The sequence below is a fragment of the Panulirus ornatus genome, chromosome 6, assembly GCF_036320965.1.
Source record: "Panulirus ornatus isolate Po-2019 chromosome 6, ASM3632096v1, whole genome shotgun sequence".
NCBI lineage: Eukaryota > Metazoa > Arthropoda > Malacostraca > Decapoda > Palinuridae > Panulirus > Panulirus ornatus.
In genome coordinates this window covers 18,610,223-18,628,735 of record NC_092229.1, presented here as the reverse complement: position 1 = coordinate 18,628,735, position 18,513 = coordinate 18,610,223, and the positions used below count along the sequence as shown (strand labels likewise).

General features: G+C 48.1%; 1 protein-coding gene across 5 annotated transcripts in view; it reads left to right on the top strand.

Moving 5' to 3' along the window:
* Positions 1 to 18,513, top strand: part of PMCA (plasma membrane calcium-transporting ATPase 3) — a 1,595,457-nt gene that overhangs the window by 498,424 nt on the left and 1,078,520 nt on the right. The window contains exon 2 of one of the 5 annotated variants that reach the window (XM_071662677.1): positions 4,922 to 4,962. The exons of the other annotated variants lie outside the window; for them this stretch is intronic. The gene's annotated coding sequence lies outside the window, so the exon portion shown is untranslated. The remainder of the gene's footprint in view (positions 1 to 4,921; positions 4,963 to 18,513) is intronic. 5 annotated transcript variants of the gene reach the window in all.

Genomic DNA, 18,513 nt, shown 5'->3' with positions numbered 1-18,513 from the left:
GGTAAGGAGGACGGTAAGCTACCCAGATGATGCTACGTCTGAGGAACAGATCATGGGCCAGTCGTGTCTGGCTGGACCACTTTTAACTTAATTTAGAAAGACGATGGTTAAGAGATGGTTTAGTACAATTATTCTGAAGTATAAGACTTTGGCCATCTTGATAACTTCATAACATCGGATCCGTCTGATGTCTGCCATAGTGAAAGATACAGACCCGTTCGTGAGCGTTTTATTTCGAATGAACCCAAGTACATAATCTTCACCAGGATGGTTACTGTGTGGAATAACGTTTCCAAAGCAACAATATCAATAGTCAGAAAACACCTCAGAGCTCGTTGGAGGTTCACGACTGATTATTAAGCTACTCAGCAGCTCAGATGTTTATGGACATTTCACGTTAGTGATCGGTTTGCTTCTCGTGTCTCTCCATAATAAACTGTGTGTTGTATCGTCTTCTCTGTCGTCTGGAACATCCTGTTGAGGACCCTGGGTCTGTAGTCGTGTGCAGCAGTCCTTTGTATTTCTTCGTAGCCGGACGCAGCCTGCTAAATATGAAGACATACCGCAGCATACGGACGAGTGAGACTGTGTGAATTCACAAGAATTCTGTGGAATATCAGAAAGGCAACAGGCAATAATGTCCGAGAGCCTGGCATAGATTATGTGGTCACAGTGAAGGCGAATTTCAGAAGGCAGCGCTTGGAGTGATTGGAGATGGAGTGATCGTGTACCTCGTTGTAGAACATATAGAACTTTACATGTGCTGAACTGTACGAGGCCGGAGGTGTAGAGGATGATACCACAAGGCCTCGTGTACTGAAGCGCCACTACATCCTAGTGAACACCACATCATCATACGGCAGGGTGTGGAGGTGCACCACAGCCACTACTACCATATGGATAGTTGTACTATAGAATGCTTGAAGGTTGGCATTATGGTCACGTAATCCATGTGTGCACTTCAATGCCACACGTGCCCGTGTACACAATATCTGGTGACTTGATCAGTGGATGTTAACCACTCGTCAGGAACTGACAGAAAAGGAGAGCAACAAGTATGGTGCCGGAATTAGTAGTAGTGAGTTACAGGGAAGTAAGAGATCATAAGTTTGTCCGTCATGGAAAAGAAAAGAGCGAGTGGTGACCTGATCACTACGTTTGAGTCAGCTTTATGAAGTGGACAGTTGTTCATAAGATGCAGGAATGGTACAACCAGAGGATGTAACATGAAATGGGAAGCGAACTTATTATCAAGGATGTAAATGGATACTCTTATGTGATGAGTAATGGATGAATAAGATAAAGGCAGTGGGAATATAGTAATTATGAAAAGTTTACAGAAGTTTGAAAAAGTTATATAACGGTAAATGATACTCGAGATGGAGCCCAACAAGTATAAAACTTCCTCTCCGTACAGTACCAATAGTGGGTGGAGATGCTGTCTCCTGTGGGGCTACCTCGCGAACTCGGGAAACGCCGATCAGGTATGAGATATATATATATATATATATATATATATATATATATATATATATATATATATATATATATATATATATATAACCTATGACCTATACTTGGTCGCAGTTTCCAGCGTTAGCGAGATAGCGCCAGGAACAGACGAAGAAAGGCCGCATCCGTTTACTTCTATTTTCTGGCTGTCTTGTGTAATGTACTGAAACCAAATCCCCCTGTCCACAGCCAGGTCCCACAGATAGACCTTTGCATGATTTCCCTGGACGTTTCACATACCCTGGTTCAGTCCATGACAAAACGTTGACCCTTTTATACCTCATCGTTCCACTTCACTTTATCCTGTGCACGCCTTTCACCCCCCTCCATGTTTAGGCCTCAGTTCCTGAAAAAAAGTTTTCACCATCCTTCCGTCTCTCATATAGTCTCTTCTTTCTCCTTGTTCCCTCCACTTCTGACACATATATCCTCTTTGTCAACATTACCTCATTCATTCTCTTCGTATGTTAAAACCATTTCAGCACACTGTCTCCAGCTATCTCAACCCCTCATATTGTTTTCACCATACCTCTCTCTTACTCTTTCATTACTCAATCAAAGCACCATACACCACAGATTGTCCTCGAACATTTAATTTCCCACACATCCACCCTCCTCCGCACAGCCGTATCTATAACCCATGTCTCGCATCCGCATCCATATAATTTTGTCGTGACTGCTGTACCTTCAAACATAACCTGCTTTTGTCCTCCCAGGTAACGATCTCTTATTCTTCATCGCCTCCATAACCTTCGCCCCCTCACCCACCCTATGGTTGTAGTTGTTGTTGTAGCGTGGGTGTGAGTGAGAGCGTTGAGTGGTAGTCATTTGGGAGAGTGGCAGTGTTTGGTGATCATTTGACAGGACTCACATATGCTGCACCACCACCATCACCATCTTCAACACTAGTGCTGGTAATGTCTAATATATAATGATGGGACGTTTCCCTAAACTTGAGCATAACATGGTAAAGCAACTGTGGTCAGGGTGACACTTTCATTGAGCAATTTGTATCTTGAGTTTCCGAGAAGACTATTGTAGGTTGTATAGTCACTGTTTTTTTTTTTTTTTTTTTTTTTTTTTTTTTTTTTTTTTTTCCTAGTTGTAGAGAAGGTGGCACGGTAAACATATATAGACATGGCTGTCCAGGGTTTGTCCTCTATCTCCTCAGCCAAGTCATAATTTCCTTTCATTCTGGAAATCCTGGATTATCTCGCACTTCTCCTGAGTGAAGAAAATCTGATCATTAAAGTTAGAGATGTATGTAGGAACCATGATACTGGTGTTGATCAGTAGAGATGTATGTAGTAACCATGATACTGGTGTTGATCAGTAGAGATGTATGTAGTAACCATGATAATGGTGTTGATCAGTAGAGATGTATGTAGGAACCATGATACTGGTGTTGATCAGTAGAGATGTATGTAGTAACCATGATAATGGTGTTGATCAGTAGAGATGTATGTAGTAACCATGATAATGGTGTTGATCAGTAGAGATGTATGTAGGAACCATGATACTGGTGTTGATCAGTAGAGATGTATGTAGTAACCATGATACTGGTGTTACTACAGGTGAGGTGTGAGTGGACTGGTGGACGGGTGTGGGGAGGAGGTGTGTTGGGCAGGCGCTGGCAGTTGAGACCACGTCTGCCCTCGTCACCTGTGCAGCTGATGCTGATAACTTGTTCACAGTAGAGAAGAGGACGACATTGATGATCATGACGTTGTTGACCAATTCTGTGTCAGTTTCATCTTGTGAACGTTGACAGGAAGTCACATGAAGGGACCGACTGTGTTGCTGGCTGTTAAGCTACGATATTGTACCCCAGTTCTGGGCAGGTGATGTGCAACTGTTGGGAGTGACTGGTGGTGTGTGCCACAGTTTCAGCTGTGTTCCGTGCACCCACTTGTCCTCACCCCCCACCACCTACAGCCGGAAGCTTACAACAGTACGCCGTAACAGCCGTACACCTCCACTTAGTTACTTTGTTTGTCCCTTACATTTATCATGGCAAAACATGCCTCTGTGAAATGCCATCTGTGGTGAAAGAGAAAGTGATTGATGTAGAAAGTCGACATTAATGAGGACTCCGCAGGTGTTTCCTGACCTGACTCGCAAAGGTAGAAAGGTTACAGGAAGACGGAAAGACGAAGGGAAGAAAATTCCACAGCTTAGCTGTTCTAGAAGAGGGGAGACATCACACACACACACACACACACACACACACACACACACACACACACACACACACCACGGGCGTCCGTGTGGTAGTGGTTGGTGTCGCTGATCAGGATTTACCCTCGGGCCTGCCCGGGTTCGAAACTCGGGCACAGCAGTCGGCCCGCAGCCAGCATATGTGTTCATTCTCCCCCATGGGCCTGGCCAATAAATGGGTACCTGGCTTGAGGTGGGGTGAGAGGATCTGTGTATATACACACACAGGAGGACAGACGATACCTACATACTGGGTTGAGAGATTGGACTGCACGAGTGTGAAGGTGTGTGTGTGCCCGTATCATAAAGGACTCCCCGGCACGTGATCACCTGGCTGACCTGTACACGTTGTTGACGTCGATCTGAAGGTGTGGGTGCACGTGCCAGTGCTGCACATGCTGGCTGGCTGGCTGGCTCCCGAGTCTGGTCTTCCATATGTACAATATTGTGGTTCATGTTGTGGGTATAGCCCGGATCATGGGCGCACACCCTCCACCCTCTTACCGTATTATGTCACCGGAATGTTGGGCTGGCGGCTGACCTCAGTAAGAGGTAACAGATCATGTAATTCATGATCAAATGTTTTGCTCGCAAGTTTTGAGGAAAATCTTTTACTGCTCTTGATTTATGACACCATCATCATCATCATTATCATCGTCGTCGTCATCATCATCACAGCATCATTATCATCGTCGTCATCATCATCGTCATCATCATCATCGTCTTCATCATCAGCATCATCATCATCCAGACACCTTGGTGGTGCGTACCCCTGTACTGTACCTGGAGTGATACATCGCACGGTATACCAGACTGAACTATCCCACGTTCTCAGGTGTGGTAACATTAAACAGTATGTACGATCATGTAATCATTGGCTGGGGGGGGGGGGGGGGGGTTATGTCTCTCTCTCTCTCTCTCTCTCTCTCTCTCTCTCTCTCTCTCTCTCTCTCTCTCTCTCTCTCTCTCTCTCTCTCTCTCTCTCTCGTTATAACTATCATTTCTACCGTAACACCTTGTGACAAGACTGGCAGCCACGATGCATGATGTGACACAGTAGTAGTAGTAGTAGGAATGGATGATGGAAATGTCGGATTTAATTGAGTTTTTATTATATCCCCCCCTCCCCCACCCCCACCCTCGTCTATTGGTGGCGAAAACTAACATGTGTTTCGTTTCTTATTTTCCTCAGGTGAGTGTTGCGTGGAACCTGGAGGCGGGATACATCACAAGGTATGGCATACTAGCGTCTACTTCAGTTAGCTGGTCCCCGGAGGGTGTGGGGTAGGGCAGCTGGCTCTGTGGGATGTGGGTTAGGGCAGCTGGCTCTATGGGGTATGGGGTAGGGCAGCTGGCTCTGTAGGGTGTGGGGTAGGGCAGCTGGCTCTATGGGGTATGGGGTAGGGCAGCTGGCTCTGTAGGGTGTGGGGTAGGGCAGCTGGCTCTATGGGGTATGGTGTAGGGCAGCTGGCTCTGTAGGGTGTGGGGTAGGGCAGCTGACTCTATGGGGTATGGTGTAGGGCAGCTGGCTCTGTGGGGTGTGGGGTAGGGCAGCTGGCTCTGTAGGGTGTGGGGTAGGGTAGCTGGCTCTGTGGGGTGTGGGGTAGGGCAGCTGGCTCTTTAGGGTGTGGGGTAGGGCAGCTGGCCCCAGGGAAGCAAGGTCCCCCCGGTGAAGGGACTGGCAGTAAACTAGGAACACTAAACGCTACATCAAACAGAGCGGGTGATTCTATTATTGACCTGCGCCTTCATCCCTGGTGTGTGTCCAGAGGCACCTGTTGGTACATGGTGTGTATACTGTAGTGGAGGGTCTCTGGCCCCACGTCTGCCTGTACCACCAGAGACGAGGATGTGTGGGCTTTGTGGTTAGGTTACAGGTCGCTATGAAAAAAATCCTCCTGAATTCTGAGAAGATACGATTAACCCACGAATGACTCAGATTAACCCACGAATAAGTCAGATTAACCCACGAATGACTCAGATTAACCCACGAATAACTCAGATTAACCCACGAATAACTCAGATTAACCCACGAATGACTCAGATTAACCCACGAATGACTCAGATTAACCCACGAATAACTCAGATTAACCCACGAATGACTCAGATTAACCCACGAATAACTCAGATTAACCCACGAATAACTCAGATTAACCCACGAATGACTCAGATTAACCCACGAATGACTCAGATTAACCCACGAATGACTCAGATTAACCCACGAATGACTCAGATTAAACTACGAATAACTCAGATTAACCCACGAATGACTCAGATTAACCCACGAATGACTCAGATTAACCCACGAATGACTCAGATTAACCCACGAATAACTCAGATTAACCCACGAATGACTCAGATTAACCCACGAATAACTCAGATTAACCCACGAATGACTCAGATTAACCCACGAATGACTCAGATTAACCCACGAATGACTCAGATTAACCCACGAATGACTCAGATTAACCCACGAATGACTCAGATTAACCCACGAATGACTCAGATTAACCCACGAATGACTCAGATTAACCCACGAATGACTCAGATTAACCCACGAATGACTCAGATTAACCCACGAATGACTCAGATTAACCCACGAATGACTCAGATTAACCCACGAATGACTCAGATTAACCCACGAATGACTCAGATTAATCCACGAATGACTCAGATTAACCCACGAATGACTCAGATTAACCCACGAATGACTCAGATTAACCCACGAATGACTCAGATTAACCCACGAATGACTCAGATTAACCCACGAATGACTCAGATTGATTCGAAAGATGAGAATTGATAAGTTGAGAAATACTGAACAACACATAATGTGCCTTGCGAGAAACGTTACTACTCGTCGTCTGGTTACTGTGTTCACATGTCAACCGTGGAGACCGTATTGTTGCCGCAGCTCACGGTTGACAAACGACGTTGGTGTATTACATTGGTCTCGTAATGGTCGAGTGTAGTAGGTCATGGTGGAGGCCTGCTGCCGGCTCTGTGGCTGGTCTGCACTGTAGTAGTTCCTGTAACGGAGAACAACAGCAGTTGTTACATGCATCTTTAGTGTCAATGTTATAATCTACACATCATTATTGCCTCTCGCCACTAGTCATTATTGCCTCGCCACTAGTCATTATTGCCTCTCGCCACTAGTCATTATTGCCTCTCGCCACGAGTCATTATTGCCTCTCACCACCAATCATCGGTTACCTCAGTGATGTTCTGCTTCCGGGTTAAGTATTATATGTGTACTGAGGCTGGCAGCCCAGGTGTGTCCCGCCAGCCGTAGATAAGGTAAGATGTTGTCCGAGGTCCGGCTCTGGTCGACGGAAACAGTACCTTATTATCATCATCCAGTTAGTGACGTGTTGGCATTGTTTAGGGTCGATTGTCGCCGGAACGACCAGTGTGTAGCGGTCATCACTGATACACTCCTGCCTCCGACCTTCTCTGTTTCTGCCTGTATGATACAGAAATGCATTTACGTCGTAGGAAAATCTTCAGAATACTCCGAGGTGTACCTTCGTATTGTGATGACCTGTGTCAGTCGCTTTCCTGTTCCATGATGAACCGGAGAATGATTACTTTACCAACTTTGGGAGGTGTTAAAAATGTAGCTCTTTCCGACGTCTTAAAGGATCGAACTTAATTATAAAAGTTCCCGTCGAAATTGTAAAGGGTTCCTCTCCCAGGAATGTGGCTGCAGGCGAGGCGGCGGCCTCACTTCCACGAACTTCTCCCTGCTCTTCAACCAGTGGGGGGCATGGCCAAGATTACCTCCACGAATTTTTACCTATAATGAAGTGTTGAGTCTTTCCTTAGTGTTCCTGTGGTCACACCTGTGATGTTGCCTCAGGTGGCGGATGGTGTAAGTACCTGACACAAGTATGTGGTGTACCCTGACTGTGCATCCACCTGACGTAGTAACATGTCATACAACTTGGTAGTGTGAACTCGCACTACAGACTGCTCACGAATACAGCGGCTAAGATAATGAGAGAGAGAGAGAGAGAGAGAGAGAGAGAGAGAGAGAGAGAGAGAGAGAGAGAGAGAGAGAGAGAGGTGGAAGAAAAATATCAGTCTATGAGAAATGAGATGGAAGGCTTTTAACTGCATTCTCGTCAGTAGAGAGGTTTGATAAAGAACCATACCAGGTATGTGAGCTGTACTCCTACTAGGGTGATTTAAACCCGTGTGGTATGAAATAGCTTATCACAAGAAAATTAATTACGGCACCTGTACAGCACGTCAGCTTTTAGGAAGCCGCCTGTTTGATGTCGAGTATGTAAGGTTTCCAAGATGGAGTGAGGAATATGGTTATGCCCATCTTGTTTATCTTATTACAGAGTTAGATTGTGGGGTTGTAGAATTGAACACAGGGAAACGAGGGACTTAAAGAGCGACACAAGGAGAAATTTACATTTTGGGGCTATTAGATTTAAGTTGTGTAATGTCCCTCGTTCCGAGATGTTGCACGGTTCAGGATGCCCAGTGTGAGAAATATATGGGTATTACGTTGAAGGTAAAGAAACATGGGTCGAGATATACATGCATAAGCATCAGAGTGAATTAGGTTAGAAGTTAGAGATGACTCATAGAGAAGAGCAAGAGAGCAGACGGTAGGAGAGAACCTTGAGGAACACCACTGTTGATAAGAGGAGGAAGTCGCTTTATCAGCTACAGCTGCAGTAAAACGGCCAGAGAGGAAGCTGCCACGTAGGGAATAGACAGAAACAGTACAACCAAACGTTGGGACTTGAGAAAGTAAAGACTAAGCCAGACCCTGTCAGATGCGTTGGAGCTGTCGAGGATGACGTCAAAAGTTTCTGCCAACATCTGTGGGAGAGGAGAACCATACAGTAGAGATCACCAGTGGAGTTAACACTGCGGGATCCGTATTGGTAATCTCGGAGAGAGGGAGTGAGATTTGCTCCGGAGACAGTACAAGTGTGAGCAACGGGGCGAGGGTTAGACCGGTCTCCTTTCTTAGGTTCCTGGTGTTGTACAGTGAGATCCCCTGCAGAGAGGATTTCAGCGCGTGGATGTGAAGAATGTAGTGCTTCTCGGCATCAAGTAAAGTAGTCGGAGAGCTGCGCAAAGTTGGTAGAACTGGGGAGGGAGAGTATATTAAACATAGAGGCAAAGTTATAGAAGGTAAAGAAAATTTTTAGCCAGACGCCATCTAAGTTTGGAGACTCGATCAGCGTGGCAAGCTTTTTTTTTTTTTTTTTTTCCTTTCTTTCCCAAGTAGACGCAGACACCGTCCTTGGAGCCGGAAGCTATGGTAGAACAATACCAGTTGATTGCCATACGTGCAGGCTCGCACTGTGTACCCGCAGGTGCTGGTGGCAGCTCCCAGCAGCCTCTCTGCCCCGGTCGTGCGTTACGTCTTATTATTCATGGAATTTTGTTGATTATCTTAGCGAGGGTTATGACGAAGTTGATCATGCCAGCGGATTCTTGGTACTGAAGTCAAGTATTTTGGTAATTCCCAAGCTTGTCTCCATAACTGTTCCATCATTAACTAGCGACCCATTGTCGAAATCTCAGTGGTGCGTCGCTAATAATGAAGTACTTGTAAAGGTTTTGGGTTTCGTATGTTTGTGCTCTGCTGGCCATATACTTGAACACGGCAGAATACCATTATAGATATTGATGTATACAGCTTTCTTGAGTGTACCCACTTGCAATTCTCGTTACGGAGGCATTGTACATCATTTATTCTCCACATATTATGTATATTATCATGTTATAAGATGGCCGGTCATTTAAAGGTGTGGTGATGTGTAGTGCGGAGGGTAGGGACTGTGTGCGCTGCCTCAGCCTGAGCCAGGAGGTGGAGGTGGCTGGTGTATACAGGTTATGTTTACCAGCTCTCAACAATTTGTGGTTGTTTGGTTGACACAAGGCGAGCGGTTTACTCTGGCCCCAACACTGTGACGACAGATATGTGGCAGCGCCCGCTGCTCCTGGCTGCCCGGTGTACATAGTCGACAACGATGTTGCTCAGATCCCGGCCGTCGGGGGCAGGGACTCATCCTCAGAAGGGGAACTGCAGTAGTGAACCAGCGGACAGGTTTCTCTGTATGCCCCACGTCTCAGCAGAGGCTTCTTACAATCTCGTTCTTTCTCCCATCTTTTGATCTCTTGTCCACGACGGTATACAATCTTTGGGTATAATGACCTGACCGTTAAGGGTGAAGTCAGAGGTCAAGCCATCATACATAGGTGTCGCACCGTCGTGTTGGAGTCGTATTGTCGTTCTCATTGGTCGTACCATCGTGCACTGTCGTTTTCATTGGTCGTACCATCGTGCACAAGGGTCTTACTGTCGTGCTCATTAGTCGCACCATCGTGATCAAGGGGGGTTACTATCGTGTTCATTGGTCGTGCCATCGTGCACAGGGAGCCTACTGTCTTGTTCAGATGTTAATGGTAAGTCAGATGGCAGTGTGTGTGCTGCCGCTCCCACACTGGAGGACCGGGCGCTCGGCCTCAGCAGGTTAAAGAGGATTATTCTGGGCGCGTCATGCATCTTGTGTGTGCACCGTGTGGGCTTCACTGCCGCTGAAACACATTAAAAAGAATTCGTGTTGTATTGTGTGGCAAATGTTAATGAGAAGGCTGTGTGGGACATCCGCTGACCTCTGTGGTTTACGTGGGGAACTGGACTGTTTGGTAGGAAGGTACTTTGATTGCTGCTCCAACTAACGTGACCACTTATATTCTTGTTTTCTTGTGAACAGGTTCTTTGAAATTTACTATGTATAAAACAGTGTCACTGAAAAGGTCATAAGAACTAAAACTTTAATATACGTGCCGTCACCCACACACACACACACACACACACACACACACACACACACACACACACGTGCGCATGCGAAAATAGAGACCTACATCACAGTGAAATATTAATTTTGTCGATGTGTATGAACGTATAAGACTAATTTAAAAAAAATAGGCAAGAATATGGAATATAAAGATAAGAATGGCATAGAGCTCGGAGTAGCGAGCAGAGACGCTGCTGGTATATTACAGGAGACCCGATAAGGTCTGCGCCAACACCTTCCTGCTTCTCACAGGAGCAGCTGCTACACCTGCTCTGGTTCTGTCTTATTACACAAGCTTCATTTGTATTGATCCCTCATGATGAATGGAAGGCATTCGGGTACTCTTAAGTATGTAACATTTTATTATTTGGATTATGTAGCCACATAAGTTCTCTTAAGATTATTTCTCATATTTATCGTGCGTTTCGTTTTGTCTCGAAAGCTTGACGAAAATCATTATGTCGGAGATGGAAATGTTACGACTCTGCGGGCCACACCCGCCATGTTTAAATATTAAAAGCTCAACTGTCAAGTGGTGGATCCATTGCCAGCCTCTGCCGTCGCTTGAGTACTGGCCCACTTTTTAGCTGGCCGTTAACAAATACAGCAAAGCTAACGTTCTGTCGTCTACGTCCGTCTGATCCTCGGGTACTTGGCGTCGTCGTCATTCGTCAGCTGTTTAGTAAAGTGTTCCTAGTTTATAGAAGACGATAACTTATGAGTTAAGCTCTTTGGTAAAGTCAGGACCGCCAGGTACACAATGCACCACACCAGCCAGGGTGTGATGTCTCTGTAGGCCCGCAACCGTGAGGACAGGCCATCGTACGGCAAGTAGACGTTAGACCTGGCGAATCGGAGAAGCAACAAAGCCATGTATGTGTCCTGGCTGCAGCGTCCAGCGGGTGCAGCAACACAGCATTGTCCCAGACTGAGCTTTAGGTGTAGAAGTACGTAGAAAACTGTTTTAGAGACTATAAGGTTAAGGTATGGGTAGATATACAGTTAAATTGACTGCTTCTGCTTTTGGTGTTTCAAAATGTTTTTGTTTTTTCTTAAGTATCATTTTGATTTGTATTGGAGTAAATGTGTGTTTTGTTACCAGCCTCGCGTATCGCCTAACTACATAGCCATACATAACTGATATTCGGATGAAGTGTTGTATTTGCTCACATTTCCTGAGAACTGAACCTTGTTAAAGCTGTCATCAGAACGTCACTTTTGCTCGTTTGTTGGTAAAGTTGTCTTGGCCACGGAGACCATGGCGTCCTACTACCATGCGAAGCAGTGATGCCAAAGCCAGTAAAGAGGTTGTTAGAGTAATGAAAACCGAGTGTGCGTAAAGAAATGGTGGTACAGTATTAAAGACACGAGGAAAAGTGAACGAAAGGATGTTTATCAGTTCACAGTCGTGAGGAGAGTAAACTGGCAGGAAAGTGAATTGATGATGATGATAGTCATTACTATAGTGTAGTCAGGTAAATAGTGAAGTCATGGGAGGCATTGACGTCATGGAAAGATAACGATATGCTACTGATGGTATCGTTAACCTGCCATGGGCGGAGGACGTTATAATGAGAAGAAGAAACTGGAGGAATATGAGTCGCGGGCGGGTGTTGTTAAATCCATGAGTGGTGTGGTGACGTGCAAGTCAGTATGAAGCCTTTGTTTAATGATTCATGGAAGGTAATGCTGTGGAAGTCATTAATTCCAGGTGATAGTAAAGTAATGGGAAATAGTGAAAAAAATGGGGAGTATTGAAGTAATGGGATGTAAAGTTACGGGAGGTTGAAGACATGGGGATAGTGATGTCGGGAGAGTTAGTTGGGAGACATTGACAGCGTATTAACAGGAGGACTGGTGGTTATGGGGAGTCATGAGGCTGTAAGGATAGCGAAGCCGTGATAATAATGAGGACAGTCGGCACTCGGGCAGTAAGGTTAGTTTGATAATGAGGGAGTTGTGTGCACCATGAGCGATAGGACTGCAGACCATAGATCCGGCCAGGTACAAGGTCCAGTACTTGATGGTTGCCATGCTCGCAGTCCCTCGGTACGGCGTAACACTTGTGTTTTGCTCGTGTACAGGAGCCTATCTTAAACATACCGCTTGTCGAGTTTTGAGGCTTCTCCTCTAACAAGAGAGGTCGGTGCTTGACGAAACTGCACTGCAACTGGTCAGGCTGGCCGTTGGAGGTCGCACCTCCCTGGCTAACGTGAGCGGCTGCCACGATAAAGTACGCAATAAACATATTTCTTTAGTGAGTTCTTAAACTTTATTCAATGATTTGTTTCCAGTATCTGACGATACCGGCAATGTGATGGAGTATGTGGCAGTATGTGGTAGATACAGTGTCACACCTGAGTGAGGCAGACTGGCAGGCAGTGTAAGGTAGAAAGAAAGCTGTGTGTGCTTGGTATGGATACAGACATGAGGCAGAAACAGGGAGTGTGAGGTAGGGAAAAGCATTATGAGGCAGAGGGACGTGCATCGTGAGGTAGAAGGATAAGCTGGTCGAGGAAGAGCGGGGTGTTGTATGAGTTGTCGGAGAAACGGCACTACATGGGAGAGGCTTCCGTTGCCCCAGCAGACGTGGTGGACACTGGGTTAGACAGGTGGTGGGTGACGGGGGAGAGGCTGCTCTGGTGTCCCAGCAGACCTGCTCCTCATTTTACGCCGCGACGTCAATATTTGAACGTGGCTTCACCAAACACCGCCGTGATTACTGAAGAGGCTTACCTCGCTCCTCTTTGTGGCCTCCATCACCCCCTCCTGCTGCCTTTACCACCCCCTACTGTTGCTTCCACCACCCCCTACTGCTGCCTCCACCACCCCCTGCTGCTCCCTCCACCGCCCCCTACTGTTGCCTCCACCACCCCATACTGTTGCTTCCACCACCCCCTACTACTGCCTCCACCAACCCCTGCTGCTCCCTCCACCGCCCCCTACTGTTGCCTCCACCACCCCTTACTGTTGCTTCCACAACCCCCTCCTGTTGCTTCTGCCACCTCCAGTTGCTGCCTCCACCACCCCCTACTGTTGCTTCCACTGCCTCCACCACCCCCTACTGCTGCTTCCACTATCCCTTACAGTTGCATCCACCACCCCCTACTGGTGCCTCCACTACCCTCTGCTACTGCCACCAGCGCCCCCTACTGCTGCCTTCATCACCCTCTGCTGCTGCTTCCTCCACCCCCTCCCGCTGCCTCCTGTTCAACCTCCTACCACTGCCTCTTCCACCCTCTACTGCTGCTTTCACCACCCCTACGGCATACTTCACTGCCCCTTCTGCTGCCTCCTTCACCCCTTTTGCTGCTTCCATCAACGCAACATTTGCCTCCATCGCCCCCTGCTGCTGCCGCCTCTTCCCACCCTCTGCAGCTGTGCCCTCCCCACCTGCTACCTTCACAACCTCAACTGCTGCCTCTCCCACCCCTGCTGCACCCTTCATCGCTTCTACTGCTTTCACCTCCTCTGCTGATACCACTCACTACTGCGGCCTTCGCGCCCTACTGTTGCGTCCCTACCCTCAACTGCTGCCTCCACCATCTCCTACCTCCACTTCTACTCTCTCTGCTGCCTCCACGCTCACTTTTTCCACCTCATGCTGCCTGTTCCACCTGCCGCCTCCACCCTTACTGCCTCCACCTCTGGTTGCTTGTATTCACACTGGGTCTACCAGTATCTCGTCCACCTCTTGCTGCCTCTACCACCTAATCTCTCCACCACCTGATTCCTCCCCACCTGCTGCCTCCCCACCCTCTACCATCATCATCTGCTTTCATCATTGCTGCTGCCACCACCTGCTTCATCTACCAGCTACTTCATTCACCACCTGCTGCCTCTTCCGCTTGTTCCCTCCACCAGCTGCTACTTCCACCACCTGATTCCTCCACCACCTGCTTCATTAGTAGAGCACCATCCACCTCCGCCACCTACTGTCTGTGCCACCTGCCGCCTCCCCAGTCAACCGCTTTCGTCGCCCTGAGCCTCTGCCGTATTCTGCTTTTATCACCTACGGTCATCATCAGCTGCTGCCTCCTTCACCTAATGCCTCTACCACATGTTTCTTCCACCACCTGCTGTCATCATCACCAGCTGCCTGCACCACCTGTTGCCCTCACCTTCTGCTGCTATACCACCTGCTGCTTCCGCTACACGCTGCATCTCCCAGTTACTACCATCATCACCTTCAGCAGCAGCACCACCTGCTGCTTCCACTATCACCTGCTGGCTCTGCCGCCACGACTCGCCGCGCCGCCACCATCTGCTGCCTTCACAACCTGTTGCCTCTGCCAGCCACAGTCTTCACCTCTGCCACAGCTGCATTTTTGGAAAAGTACAGAGAATGACTTCATGAGAATTGTGGTCGACGTGAGGAGATAGCAGACGATTAGGTGCATGTGATTAAGAATTAATTGATGGGAAGTGAAAAATTGAGGGATTTAAGTTACAAATGAGAATATATTTATGGCCAGAGACGAAGGTTGAGCAGAGGTATAGAAATATTGTGGATGAGGCTTAAGTCAGGACCTTTTGAGGGCCAGGCATAAGTGAGGAGGTAGCGAGCGTGGGAAGGAGTAGAGGCGATGATGATCAGTGGGTGAGAGAAAGGGTAGAAGAATATAAACAAGAGGTAGGGTGAGTGGCGTGCGACCAGTATGGATGAGGAGGGCGGCCGGCCCGCCCGCCAGCCCGCCCGGCCCAGTATTGATTATTCCTGAGGCACGAGTACCAGTCTTAAGTGGTCCACCCGGCCGCGCGCCGCTCCCTGCCTCACTACCCTGGCTTCTTGCCTCACTCTCCCTGCCCTTGGCTTCTTGCCTCACTCTCCCTGCCCTGGCTTCTTACCTTACTATCCCTGCCCTGGCTTCTTGTCTCACTCTCCCTGCCCTGGCTTCTTGCCTCACTCTCCCTGCCTCGGCATTTTGCCTCACTCTCCCTGCCCTGGCTTCTTGTCTCACTCTCCCTGCCCTAGCTTCTTGCCTCACTCTCCCTGCCCTTGGCTTCTTGCCTCACTCTCCCTGCCCTGGCTTCTTGCCTCACTCTCCCTGCCCTGGCCTCTTGTCTCACTCTCCCTGCCCTGGCTTCTTGCCTCACTCTCCCTGCCCCGGCATTTTGCCTCACTCTCCCTGCCCTGGCTTCTTGCCTCACTCTCCCTGCCCTGGCTTCTTGCCTCACTCTCCCTGCCCTGGCTTCTTGCCTCACTCTCCCTGCCCCGGCATTTTGCCTCACTCTCCCTGCCCTGGCTTCTTGTCTCACTCTCCCTGCCCTAGCTTCTTGCCTAACTCTCCCTGCCCGGCATTTTGCCTCACTCTCCCTGCCCTGGCTTCTTGTCTCATTCTCCCTGCCCTAGCTTCATCCCTCACTCTCCCTGCCCTGGCTTCTTGCCTCACTCATTCTGCCCTGGCTTCTTGCCTCACTCTCCCTGCCCTGGCTTCTTGCCTCACTCTCCCTGCCCTGGCTTCTTGCCTCACTCTCCCTGCCCTAGCTTCTTGCCTCACTCTCCCTGCCCTTGGCTTCTTGCCTCACTCTCCCTGCCCTGGCTTCTTGCCTCACTCTCCCTGCCCTGGCTTCTTGCCTCACTCTCCCTGCCCCGGCATTTTGCCTCACTCTCCCTGCCCTGGCTTCTTGTCTCACTCTCCCTGCCCTAGCTTCTTGCCTCACTCTCCCTGCCCTTGGCTTCTTGCCTCACTCTCTGCCCTGGCTTATTGCCTCACTCTCCCTGCCCTGGTTTCTCGCTTCAAACTTCGTGCCCTGGCTTCTTGTCTCATTCCTTGCCTTACTACCTTGGCCTCTTTCCTCATGAACACTGTCTTAGTTCCTTGCCTCACATTCCCTGCCTCACCTACCTGGTTTGTTGCCTCCCTACCTCTACCCACACTTCTTGCCTCTCTGCCTCTACATAAACTTCTTGCCTCACACTCCTTGCCTCTATCCAGACTTCTTGCCTCGCACTCCATGCCTCTGCCCTGACTTCTTGCTTCACGCCCCCTGCCTCTGCCTTGGCTTCTTGCCTCGCACTCCCTCCGTCATTCACTTTGCTTTTACCTCACACTTACTGTCCTAGGTTCTCTCACACACTTCCTCTGCCCTAGCGTCTTGCCTCATTGCCTTAGCTTCTTGCCTAAAGCCTTGCCTCACTACCTTGGCTTCTTGCTTCATATCCTGCCTCACTGTCGTAGCTTTTTTCGTCGCCGCCATAGCTTTTGCCTCACACTCCCTCCCCTGGCTTGCTTCACACTCCCTCACCTGGCCTCTTGCCTTACACTCACTCCCTCCCTCCCTTGCCTCACAGTTGTAGGCTTTTGCCTCTCAGTCTTTGCCTCACTGCTCTGGTTACTTGCCTCACACACACACTGCCTCACCGCACTGGTTTTTTGTCTCGCACTATTTGACTCACTGTTTTGGCTCCTTGCCTTTCTTCCTAAGCCTCTTGCCTCACTCCTTGCTTCTGCCAAAGGTTTCTTGTTTCATACAACCTTCCTCATTGCTCTGGCTTGTTGCTTCATACTCTCCTTGGCTCACTGCCCTGACCTCTTGGCTCACCTTCTCCCTGCTCTAATAACTGGGAACTCTTGGCCCAGGACCTGTACGTACTTCATAACTTGCAGCCTTATCGTCTGGGTTTACTGCTATGCTACGAATAAGAAGTTGTGTTCTGTGGTCTTCTTGGTTTGGATGCCAAACATTTAACTCTGGCTTATATATCATATATTGACTTTACCAAATGTGATATATGTATATATATATTTATTTATTTATTATACTTTGTCGCTGTCTCCCGCGTTTGCGAGGTAGCGCAAGGAAACAGACGAAAGAAATGGCCCAACCCCCCCCCCCATACACATGTATATACATACGTCCACACACGCAAATATACATACCTACACAGCTTTCCATGGTTTACCCCAGACGCTTCACATGCCTTGATTCAATCCACTGACAGCACGTCAACCCCGGTATACCACATCGCTCCAATTCACTCTATTCCTTGCCCTCCTTTCACCCTCCTGCATGTTCAGGCCCCGATCACACAAAATCTTTTTCACTCCATCTTTCCACCTCCAATTTGGTCTCCCTCTTCTCCTCGTTCCCTCCACCTCCGACACATATATCCTCTTGGTCAATCTTTCCTCACTCATTCTCTCCATGTGCCCAAACCACTTCAAAACACCCTCTTCTGCTCTCTCAACCACGCTCTTTTTATTTCCACACATCTCTCTTACCCTTACGTTACTCACTCGATCAAACCACCTCACACCACACGTTGTCCTCAAACATCTCATTTCCAGCACATCCATCCTCCTGCGCACAACTCTATCCATAGCCCACGCCTCGCAACCATACAACATTGTTGGAACCACTATTCCTTCAAACATACCCATTTTTGCTTTCCGAGATAATGTTCTCGACTTCCACACATTCTTCAAGGCCCCCAGAATTTTCGCCCCCTCCCCCACCCTATGATCCACTTCCGCTTCCATGGTTCCATCCGCTGCCAGATCCACTCCCAGATATCTAAAACACTTCACTTCCTCCAGTTTTTCTCCATTCAAACTCACCTCCCAATTGACTTGACCCTCAACCCTACTGTACCTAATAACCTTGCTCTTATTCACATTTACTCTTAACTTTCTTCTTCCACACACTTTACCACACACTTATATATATATATATATATATATATATATATATATATATATATATATATATATATATATATATATGTGTGTGTGTGTGTGTGTGTGTGTGTGTGTGTGTGTGTATGTATATGTATGTATACGTTGAAATGTATAGGTTTGTGTGTGTGTGTGTGTGTGTGTGTCTGTGTGTGTAGGCGTTTATGTATATACATGTGTATGTGGGTGGGTTGGGCCATTCTTTCGTTTCTTTCCTTGCGCCACCTCGCTAACGCGGGAAACAGCGACTAAGTATAATAAATAGT